The 10,690-nt window shown below is 38.9% G+C and overlaps 1 protein-coding gene across 1 annotated transcript in view; it reads right to left on the reverse strand.

The window, feature by feature from the left end:
- ctnna2 (catenin (cadherin-associated protein), alpha 2) overlaps window positions 1–3,430 on the reverse strand; it is a 300,512-nt gene extending 297,082 nt beyond the window's left edge. Inside the window, exon 1 of the mRNA XM_034887425.1 lies at window positions 3,112–3,430. The gene's annotated coding sequence lies outside the window, so the exon portion shown is untranslated. The remainder of the gene's footprint in view (window positions 1–3,111) is intronic.
- Window positions 3,431–10,690: the final 7,260 nt, after the last annotated feature.

Genomic DNA, 10,690 nt, shown 5'->3' on the forward strand with positions numbered 1-10,690 from the left:
GCCATTGATTGCATAGTCTCACCCATAAATTATTTTCTGCTTTTCCTCACCCCCAGTAACAGAACCAAGCTTTATACTTCTAATGGCATATGAGGTAACTGAGCCACAACATTCAGATGATTAAATACCGGTGGCAGTCAAACCCTGTAATTTGATTTTACCAAAAGGAGGAATAAGAAATGGGTTGCTGGTGAAAAAATTGTTTCAGAAAAACTAAACTGGACTGATTTTTATTTATTGACACCAGCTTTGTAGTTGTGAGTGATTTTCTTTTCAAAATCAAAACATTGTTTAAGTTTATCCAGAGGATCAAAGTGAGAAGAAAATGGCAAAGTGTCATCCTTGATTCTAAAGCTTTTAGCGCTAAGACGATATGATTTTTGTTTGGTTCAATGCTTTCACGATCCATGGGGGCCGATTCGATATGCAAGGTTATTGCAGGAGTATTGCAATAACATAGCATTGAGTATTTGTTTTCCTTCCTAACGAAAACAAAAAGGTTAATATTACACTTCTAGAGACAATATATCATGAGCCATTTCTAAAAAGCAATTGATTTCTAAAAAGAATGCACATCATATGTTAGCCAGTCAGTCTCACATTTATTTCTTTTGTAAAGAAGTACATAACATGTATTTTCTGCTTTTGGTGTGTTTTGCCGGAAAGGGATAGAATGTAGTTGCCTTCAGCTGTATAACCAGAAAATATTGAAGTGAATAATTGATGAATAAAAAATAGATTTTTAGGGAAAGAACTGATTTTAAAAAATTGTCGCTAGAAATAAAACATGGTACATGTGAATTTCAATGTTTTTCTCATCTCAGAAAGCATGCTTAGCAATGGGTAACAATCTAGTATAAGAGTATAATTCTGAATGTGGATGTAGTCTACCGTACACAAACGTATCCTAAAAGTTAAACAAATAAGCCTTGCATAAAAGATGGTCTTACAGCAAGCAGATGGTTAGACAGTACTGCACATATGCAGTCATTTCCCAAAGGGCAGAGAAGAGTCTGTCCATGCTTGGCAGCTTGGGATCACAGCTCCAGCCTTGTCTGTCTCTAGTCAATATTCAGTCAAATACAACCAATATATTTAGAAGTTTATATATTGATTTTCAAATTTATTTATCTACTTCTTTAACGCCAAATAACTGCAACTACAAATGTCCTTAATCATTATACTAGTCTGCCATTTCCAAGGATGAGAAATGTTAAAATGCATTGTGAGTAGCCTAACTAATTCAGGGGCAGATTGAACTAGTGCTGATTTGATATTTTTCAATTAGACAATTGTCAGGAAATTAATTGACAACAATTTTGATAATTTTCAATTTACAAGCAGAGATGCCAAATAATAGCTGGTATACCTCCTTCTCATATGTTGATTGATGATTTGTTGTGTTGCCCAGTTTTATAATTATTGTAATTTAATATATATTGTTCAATTTAAAGATTTGTCCTTGGGATCCGGGAAATTATGATGGGCATTTATTACTTTTTATCGACTACAGTATATTTGTAGCCTATTATATAACGGATTAATTAGATATGAAAATACTCATAAGTTGCAGCTCTTGCCCTGAACTTTGTTTTTCATTGCATTGGGGTTGAGAAAACTAGTGATTTTTTGAATGTAGGAAAATAATATCGCACCCATATTATTTCTTTAAATCTCATATGTCAAAAGACACAGCACACTAGACTACACTGTGTATTGTTTTAGATCAGCCTTTGCTGATAACATGGAAAACATATGGGACAGTAAGACAGAGACCCATACAGCCAGTGAGTCTGAGCATGCCTCCTTGCCAATCAAAAGTTCAGATTCTAAATTCAGCCACTGTGTGACCCCTTGAGGCATCCGAGACCCCCGATATCCAGTTACAGGAAGAGAATGTGGCACACTACACCGGGTCACCAAAAGCTTAGGTCTGACTACTACTGTTGAATACAGAGTGCACTTCGCCTGAGTGGTGCGTGTATGCAAACAAGCCCACCACGACACACAGACAAACTCTATTGATAATTTACCAATAACTATATTTTTAGCTTATGGATAGGAGAACTAAAAACTGCGTAAGCCAACAAGTTGCTGCAGTAAGCAAGGCAGACATAATACACGAACCACTGACTGAACATATGCTACATATTAACCACATTGCATCACTGTATGACAACTCTGAGTGCACATTGTTTGCCTTAAGGAACAGTTGAAACTTAAATTACTGACTCTTAAATCAGCCGTATGTCCCGCCGGTTGCCAGGTTCCTTAAAGTAACCTATTTGTTCTCATTGTTAAAAGAGCAAATAGATACTTGACATACAGACCCGTTACACTTGCAGAGTGGAGGGAGGAAGGCTGTGTGCTTCGCTACTTAAAACACTTGAGTCAAGCACGATGAATAAATCATTCAAAATGATTTGCAAAAAATTAGTAGCCTATGACTTAATTCAGGCGGCATAACGAGTGATGCGTTCATTTAAACCGTGCGTAAGAATGCCAATTCAACAAAGAGGCAAAATTATTAAAGAAATATAAAAACGTTGCAAAGACACGAAAGGAAGAGTCCAAATTGTATAGACGTAAGTAAGGAAATTGATGGATTATTAACAGGCTCCCGAACGCTTAAACAGCCTTTAATACAGATGTGGGACCGTTATTTTACCCCCATAAAAGTGGCAGTTAGCCTAGCCACTTCACTAGCCTAGCAGCCTAGCTTTTCTCTCCGACAGGCTCTCACAAATCAGTCAGGCAGGCTTTCAGCACTGGGCTCACTGGATAGCAGTGCTCGGAGTGTGGTATAGACAACGTTAGCGGAGTGGGCGACATTGAGATTTTAGCTAAGGTAACGAGGATAGCCCAGCTCAGCACATAAAAGCCATATAACGTTACGCATGCTGTGGTATAATGGGCAGTAAAGTATGTCGGTGCGGTGATTCATTTACACCGCCAACTTGCACAAAGATGAATGAAAAGCCGGACCTCGCCTATATAAGCTAATGTTAGCAGCACAGCGGGTCAATCAGTGTAACGTGAATGCTACCAAGCTGCTAGCAACAAACCATCCAGTTGACAAACCACAGCATCCAACTAACTAACGAAACGTACCTTTTACCGTTGGAGATGACAACTCTTGCAGGTCCACAAACTGTTTAAAGCGCCTGGTTTCACTAGTATTCCCAAAAATGGTGTCCTCCTGTTAGCCCACTGTAAACAGTGAAAATTGACTCAATCCGCTTTCCTAAATCTTGTGGTGCTGAATCTGAGACTACACGTTTCTGTCGGTGTCTCGGAAATGCCTCCTCCTCCTACGGCTGCCTGCGAAATAATGACCCCTCACAGCGCTCCAACCACAACAACAGAGCAGGCAGGTGCAAATGATGGTGCGCTATAGTAGCTGAAAGCCTTGCAATATAGTGGGCTGTGCGGTAGGTTCCAGGGTTGTCAAATCAGAAGAGCCTCCGTTTTCGACGCATGCGTGGTTCCGAGTGTGAGGATGCGCCCAGCCATTGAACACATTGTAGGGAGGATTTCTGAGCTTGGACGTATTCTTGGTGGGTGCGTGCCGATTCCAACTGTAAAATAATATTCAAATTTCAATATAACATACTACTATGTCCACTAATAGCCTACTTGTTTTACATATATACTATTTAACGAAGTGGGTATGCTCACCACTTGTCCCACACAGGTCATTAGTAAAGTAAACACACAGTCATGTTAGTTTCAGTTCCATGTTATTAGGTTGCAAGTTTAAACATGGTTTAAAATTGTCCTTGTATTGATACTTACAATTGTTTGTTCCTTTGTTCAGTTCCACCATGCAGGGCAATTGTTTGGGGAGGGGCCGGCCTAAGTATTTCCTCATTTGTAGGAATAGGGTGGTCATGGTTGACATCACCGGGCCAAACCAAGTAGAGGGTTTTCTTTTTTATAGGAATGTTTATTTGGTTGTTTTTTGTTATTGTATATAAAAGGTATGAATAATCCTGACCTGTTTTATAGTCAGTAGGATAGGAGGGAACTGGTAACCAAGTTCCATAGGTCAAGAGATGGCTAGGTATTAAGGTTATAGAGTAGGTCAACCTGCTTTAGGATGGGATGGACTAAACCAGTGGGGTGGGAATTGACAACCCTATATAAATGGTGAGATTTGTGCTCCCAGGGAAAAAGAGGGAGGTTAGGCTGTGCTACCAGGAGCGTGTGCCTGTTATTGCCACTATTAGTTTAATATGCAATTGTCTTTAAGTTTGATTGGTTAATTATCTGTGTACTGCAGACCATGGAAATAAACTAATCACCTTTGGAAATGTGCAATGTTTGAGTCTGCCTACCTACCACCATCCTAACCACTCTGGCCAACGCTCCACATAAGAACATTTATCTTTTTACACAATGGTAGAAATGCTTACTGTAGAGTAGGAGTAGACTAAATAATTAAATGAATAAAGTGTGAGGCGCACAAAAAAATGTCTGACAAATATCATCGACATGTTGGATGTATATTTGCTGTGCCAGTTTGGGGTAGACCAATTTTGGTTGTTGAAAGTGTGTTTTTGTATTGTTTTGCTTATGTGTTTTGTGTGCTTGAGTGTTTTGGCCTACAGTATATAGTATAATTCAAGAGCCTTTAATAAAGCTGAAAACAAAACACACATGACTTTGCTGCTGTGTAATTAAACTTTAAAAAGAGGAAGAAAATTGACATCGGGTTTACTTTTTGCAGTGTTGACCACAGATTGGCGTATAACCTACAAACAAAGTTATTAAATATAAGGGAATAAATGTATTGACGATGATTTTGCTTAAAGCGCATGAACATTTCACTTCGTTTTATGAGTTTTTTTAACATTAATATGAGTTCCCTCAGCCTCCCTATGATCCCCAAGTGGCTAGAAATGGCAATAGGTGGGTGGGTGGCCAGATAGCTCAGTTGGTGGAGCGGCCGTCCAAATATAGAGCTTTACTCCTCAATGCATCGGGCCAGGGTTTGATTCCGACCTGCAACCCTTTGCTGTATGTCACACCCCCCTTTCATGTCTTCAGCTGTCCTGTCAAAGATAAAGGCTGAAAATGCCCTAAAAAATGGCATGAAATGGCGATAGGTGTAAACTGAGCCTTGGGGATCCTGCTCTGCCTGTGAGAAAATGAAAGCTCAGATGGGCCAATCTTGCCCCTTATGAACTCATAAGAGGAAAGGTTACCTCCCCTTTCTCTGCTTTGCCCGCCTAGAGAATTTGGCCCACCCATGAGAAAGAGACATCATGGTTTTCAGACAAGCAATGTGGAAGTTCAAGGAAGGTCAAGGCCACACCCCAGCCTCTACCTTCTCCCCTCTGTCCCCTTCAAAAGCTACAGACTCAGAAATGGTACATACTAAGGAAAGCTCATTGTGGGTCTGGCTCTAGTGGCTGTAATTCTGCACCAAGGCTTCATTTTGGGAAAGAGATTTCAGATGCATTATTAGGGGACCACTAAGGTCTATATAAAAGCATCCAAAGAGCATTTTGTCATGAGACCTTTAAACCAGTATATGCAGATAGGTTAAACTCAAAAAGAAACTATAAAAACATACTATTTGTATTTGTAAACAACGGTTGGTCTGTGTTTTTTTTTAATTATTTGCAAAGTAAGCACATGGCTTTCCTCTCTTAGCATAACATGTGTAGCTACAGCTTTCACTTTGTGGACAAGTGTCCTTCTAACAGCTATGTCTCCTTGCCTTGGGGACCCCACAGCTTTTCCAGCCCAGATTGCATATGTATGTAGTCCATCCTGTTTGCTCTGGGTCTTCCCCAGGGTCTTCTCCGAGATGGATGTGCCCAGATTTTGTCCACATGGACAGTCCACTCCTTATAAAATGTGAATTGCAGAAGCTTTGGTAAATTGATGTTGAGAGTAAACTCTCAGCTAGAAACCTTAACTGTCACTTACTGTCGGAGTATGTCTGCAAAACATCTAATTATTGCCATTAAGCATGATAAAGAGGTGTGCTACTGATGTGTTGGTACAATCGTGAGGCAAACTATACAGAAATACATACATGGCTTTTTTTTCAATGATTGATGATGACAAGAGGAATGTGTCCCTTTTATACAACAATTTCACCCCAGTTCCTATCATAACTACCTAATCAATCCATTACATGTATAACTAAACACTAAAGCATTTTATTTTAGTAGAGAACCATATTAATTACTCATTTAACAACATGTCAGTTCATAGGATTAGCATAGAGGGGAGACACAAGTTATTTTCAAGCATAGACTTGGGAACCATTACAGAGGCTGAAATGCCCAGGTAATCCCTGAAAGCCTCGGAGAAGTTATGTCTCCCAAGGAAATTGGATTACACTTGCAGCCAACATATTAGGTCAAAAAGACACGGCTGAATTAGATGGACCTTTGATGCTATGCAGCTGTGGTAGCTGAACTCTTGCTGAACATTAACAATATTAAAACACTACCTCCAGTTCAAAACTAGGACATCTAAACTTCTTGATAAAAGCAGAGTAAAAGTGATGATCAATAATGGTAATTGTAAATCACATATTGTTAAGACAACATTTTTATAAAGCCAGCTGTGAGCATTGTCTTTAATCCGAACATATTTCTTTTCTGTCATACTTATATTATTTTGTCTTGGGAGAGAAAAATTGCAGGAGCAGCCCATTGTCTCCCATCTGCTCGTTTTTCAGTGCATGGCAGCAATCCAGCCCAACATGTTAGTAAGCTATTATTCATTTGTCAGTTAGGGGGCCATGACTGTGGAGTTACTTTAGAGAGTTGACTCTCACTGGTTCACTGGCATGACCAATCTGGAGCAAAGCTACACTTGAAATAAACCTTCATCTTTATGTTTGAGGAGTTGACAACGACTTTATTATATTTGAATCAAGTGGCATAATGTAGTACAAGATGATCTACTCCTTTTTGCTTGTAAAGCTACACAGCCCCACACTGGATTTCATTCTGTGATATTATCACAATGCTTTTCATCCAGTGTGTATGTGCTACAATGTAGAAGCATACAGTGTATGTGCGTGCATATGTATGCAAACATACCCTAGGAACATGTGCAGTCCTTAGGCTTGGTTTACATACTGTTAAACCCCATCTGTTTCAAACACATAGCCTACTCACATTTTTCCACAGTGTCCAGCTGGGCCCTCCCTGTCACCCAGAGGATAGATACTCCAGGGACAGCAATCAGAAAATGTCCCTGCACTGGCTTCTCCCACTCTCTTAACATAATAAGGTCATCACTACACCCAACCCGCTGTACTTTGGGGATGAATAATAAAGTTTTGCAGTCTCATGGCTCCCAGAACCTTACACTTATCCTATGATTCAAAGACATGAGAATGCAGAGAACAGGAAATAAGGGTTGGGGCTGCAGTCTTTAAAGAATGTCATCAGAGGTTAATTTCTCAAGAGGAGAGTAGCTTTAGCTTCTTTAAATCCTTCCATTGTGACATAAGAGGCATTCACATCTGTTGAAAACAAGCCTGTCAGGAGTCATTTCATTTTCAAAATGCCAGACACATGAATGGCCATGGACACAGTCATTTTGAATGGCATTGCAAATACTAAAACTATTACCACGGAAAGACTTTCACTCAGGCTCTACAGCAGTCTCTGTATAAACTTGGTATAATAAATCAGAATCATGTCCCTTAATCCTACTACCAATATTCAGAGAATTATTCAAATATAGCCTATGTGCATAAAATATTTACAACTGCAGTGTGTGCATTGCACTAATTTGAAAAGTAAAATCTACGAGAAACATTCTGACGACGAGTAACCAGTTACTTAAATGGGCACTATGTAATTTTCTAGCAAAACAATGACAGAAGACGGAGTTTGGTGACATGTTGCAGTAGCATGGGGTCTTCACTGCCTTTGCCGTTATTGGAATTAGGATTCCTTCAGTTTTTTTTTTTTACCGGAAGCCAAATCATTTGCAGAGGTCTCTTTCTCTCCAAAACAGATGGACCAGGTGATAAAAGCTGTAAAAACACTGAACAAGAAACCTTCACTTTAAAAATCAGTGGTTCTCCAAAGTTGTGAAGCTCACTGACAGAGCGGGTGCAGGTTTTTGATAACTGCCATGACATCCGATGACTAAAATCCCTCATCCAGTTAAAATATATGCAAAGACCAAGAGATAAAGTGTATCAAAAAAGTGGAACCAATTCAACCAAATGTTACAGATTGCTGAATAATATGACAGATTTCCAGAGCAACATGATATCACAACTTTGCGTAAACATACATGCCGACTTTATTAAGCCAAGTGGTATGTTATCTGTATGCATTTTGAGCTATCCGCATGTATGTCTACGCTGTATACAGAGGCGTAAACGTTTAGGAAATGTGACACGCAGTTGGGTTTAGGAAAAGAAGAACGGGGTTGCCTTTAGTAAAAAAACAAACCGACAGTTGAGTTTAGGAAAACACAATCTCAAGTCTCTTGAGTGAAAGTCCTGCGCTTTACCCACCAACCACCCCGACCAACTTTCCTAAGCAGATTTTTGTCCTTTTATACTACTTGCTACAGCGTAAACTCACACACTATCACAAGGTCATGTAAGTCAATGGAGGCCAAACAACGTTGATAAACACACTATAAAGCAAGCATGAGTCTTGATAACACGGCATTAATGACATAAGAGATTGTGTCATAAATTCACCATTTCACGAGATCAGTCTGTCCTGGGTTGGAACATTTGGGATAATGTACACAACTAAAAAAAAAAAATAATGTTACGGAAATGTTATGTATTATATCTTTAAGCAAAAAAATGATCGTATAAAAAGCAACTCATGGAAACTGTATAGGCCTATGTTGTTATGATTTCGGTATATTGCTTTGTTTTCTGTGCCTTCTTTTTGTTATTTTGGTTCTGTCTTGTCTCCTTGTGTTTGTATTCTAGTGTCCTCCCTGGTCTTGTGTTATTTTTGGTCTTGTAAATGTTTTAGTCCTGGGTTGCTCCCTTGTCTTGTCTAGTTGTAGTTTCTGTCTCATGGTCTCTTGTGAGTTTCTGTATGTTCTGTTTCCTGTTTTATTTTGATAGTCTGTTTTTCTGTGCTGTCTCGTCTCTAGTTTTACTACCTGCCTTGTGTTTTCCCGCCTCTGATTGTTGCCCCCGCCCTGATGTGATTCACCTGTTGTATCATCTGTTCCTCGTTTGCTCGTTACCTCTTGTATTTAACCTCTGTGTTCCGTCTGTTGCTTGTCAGTTCCTTTTGTCTGCTTGTTCTGGCCAGTTTGTTTGTTCGTTCCAGTTTGGTGTGTTGTAGGTTTGCCTTTTCCCTGTGATCTGTGTCAATGGTGCCTGTGTTCTTGTTTTTAATTTTTCCTTGGACTTTTTGGATTTTAAGATTTTGTTTTTTGACTTTGTCTTGCATTTTTTGGATTCTTTGTTTGCTGGACTCAATAAAACCTTGTTTAAATTCTCGCCTGCCTGCCTGTCTCTGCGTTTTGGTCCTCAATCCCGTACACCATCACATTAAGATTCTCACTGCTTTCGAAAAGAGGGACATGACCCATTGTAATTTTTAATATTGCTGCAAACACCCAATGAATCTCAAACTTAGAGTTGTTTGATTTTAAATTTGAGATTGTGTTAAACTGCAGGCAAAACTGCAACAACAAAAAAGCCCCAGCACTTCTGAGAATGCATGTCCATATAGGGTGATTTTCCGATGAATGATTTATTAAAGGTATCCTTATAGAAGTTTAAAATCAGTATATCAGGACCCAGAGGTGCCATTTCATAGTGTTAGAAACCGAGACAATTTTTCCCTTCTGTTGATTTTAATCCTAGGAGAGTCCTGGGCACATTCTTTTCATCCAATGAGTTGTAATCACAGTAGCAATCATATAATTTTCTCTGAATCCATTCTCTTCACCCTGCTTGTTATCAGTATCCTCACATCGAGACAAACGCATCACTTGGTCTGGGTAATAATTAAACTGTTCACCCTATATATCTAAATAGATTTTAAAGAGGAAGAAAATCTTGTTCAATGTAACATTCAGATATCTAAAAGGGTCTCTGCACAGCTGTGTCAGATTGCTTTTTAAATGCCGATCACAAGAGTGAGAGTGATTACATTTAAATGAGCACCCCACTCAACATGATTTTAGTGAGGATGTGCTCACAATTACCTTCTGCGCTGTCAATCAGCAACACTAAAATAGGAAAATTATTTTTGGAGTTAAATGTCTTTTTGAAAATGACAGTCTAACATTGTTGCATTGTTAACATGAGGTAAAGTCCGATCTGCTGGTTTGGATATTTAATTTCATACTGGATGTTCAAGCTTTTCTCACTGCTCCTTTGGTACAAACAAAAACAAAAAAAAGAGTATTCCTTCGTAGTAACATAATGCACTCTATTTTTTGCTAACAGCCTCTGAGTCATGAATTAAAGATTGTTCAGGATTTAATACTTGAGCTGAAATTAATCATTTAGACAACTGTCAGATGTGACATATTATTGGGTAAGGCTTAATGTCTATCTTTATTCTTTTGGAGAGTGTGTGAAGTAATTCCCCACTAAATATTCTCAGATATATGTATCATAGGTTAGTGGAATCTTTACTGCAACAACACATCATTACCTATCTTAACTGCTGATATTGCTGCTTGGCTGCTGACAATAATGCCATGGGAAATG

Source organism: Etheostoma cragini, chromosome 2, assembly GCF_013103735.1.
Source record: "Etheostoma cragini isolate CJK2018 chromosome 2, CSU_Ecrag_1.0, whole genome shotgun sequence".
Lineage (NCBI taxonomy): Eukaryota > Metazoa > Chordata > Actinopteri > Perciformes > Percidae > Etheostoma > Etheostoma cragini.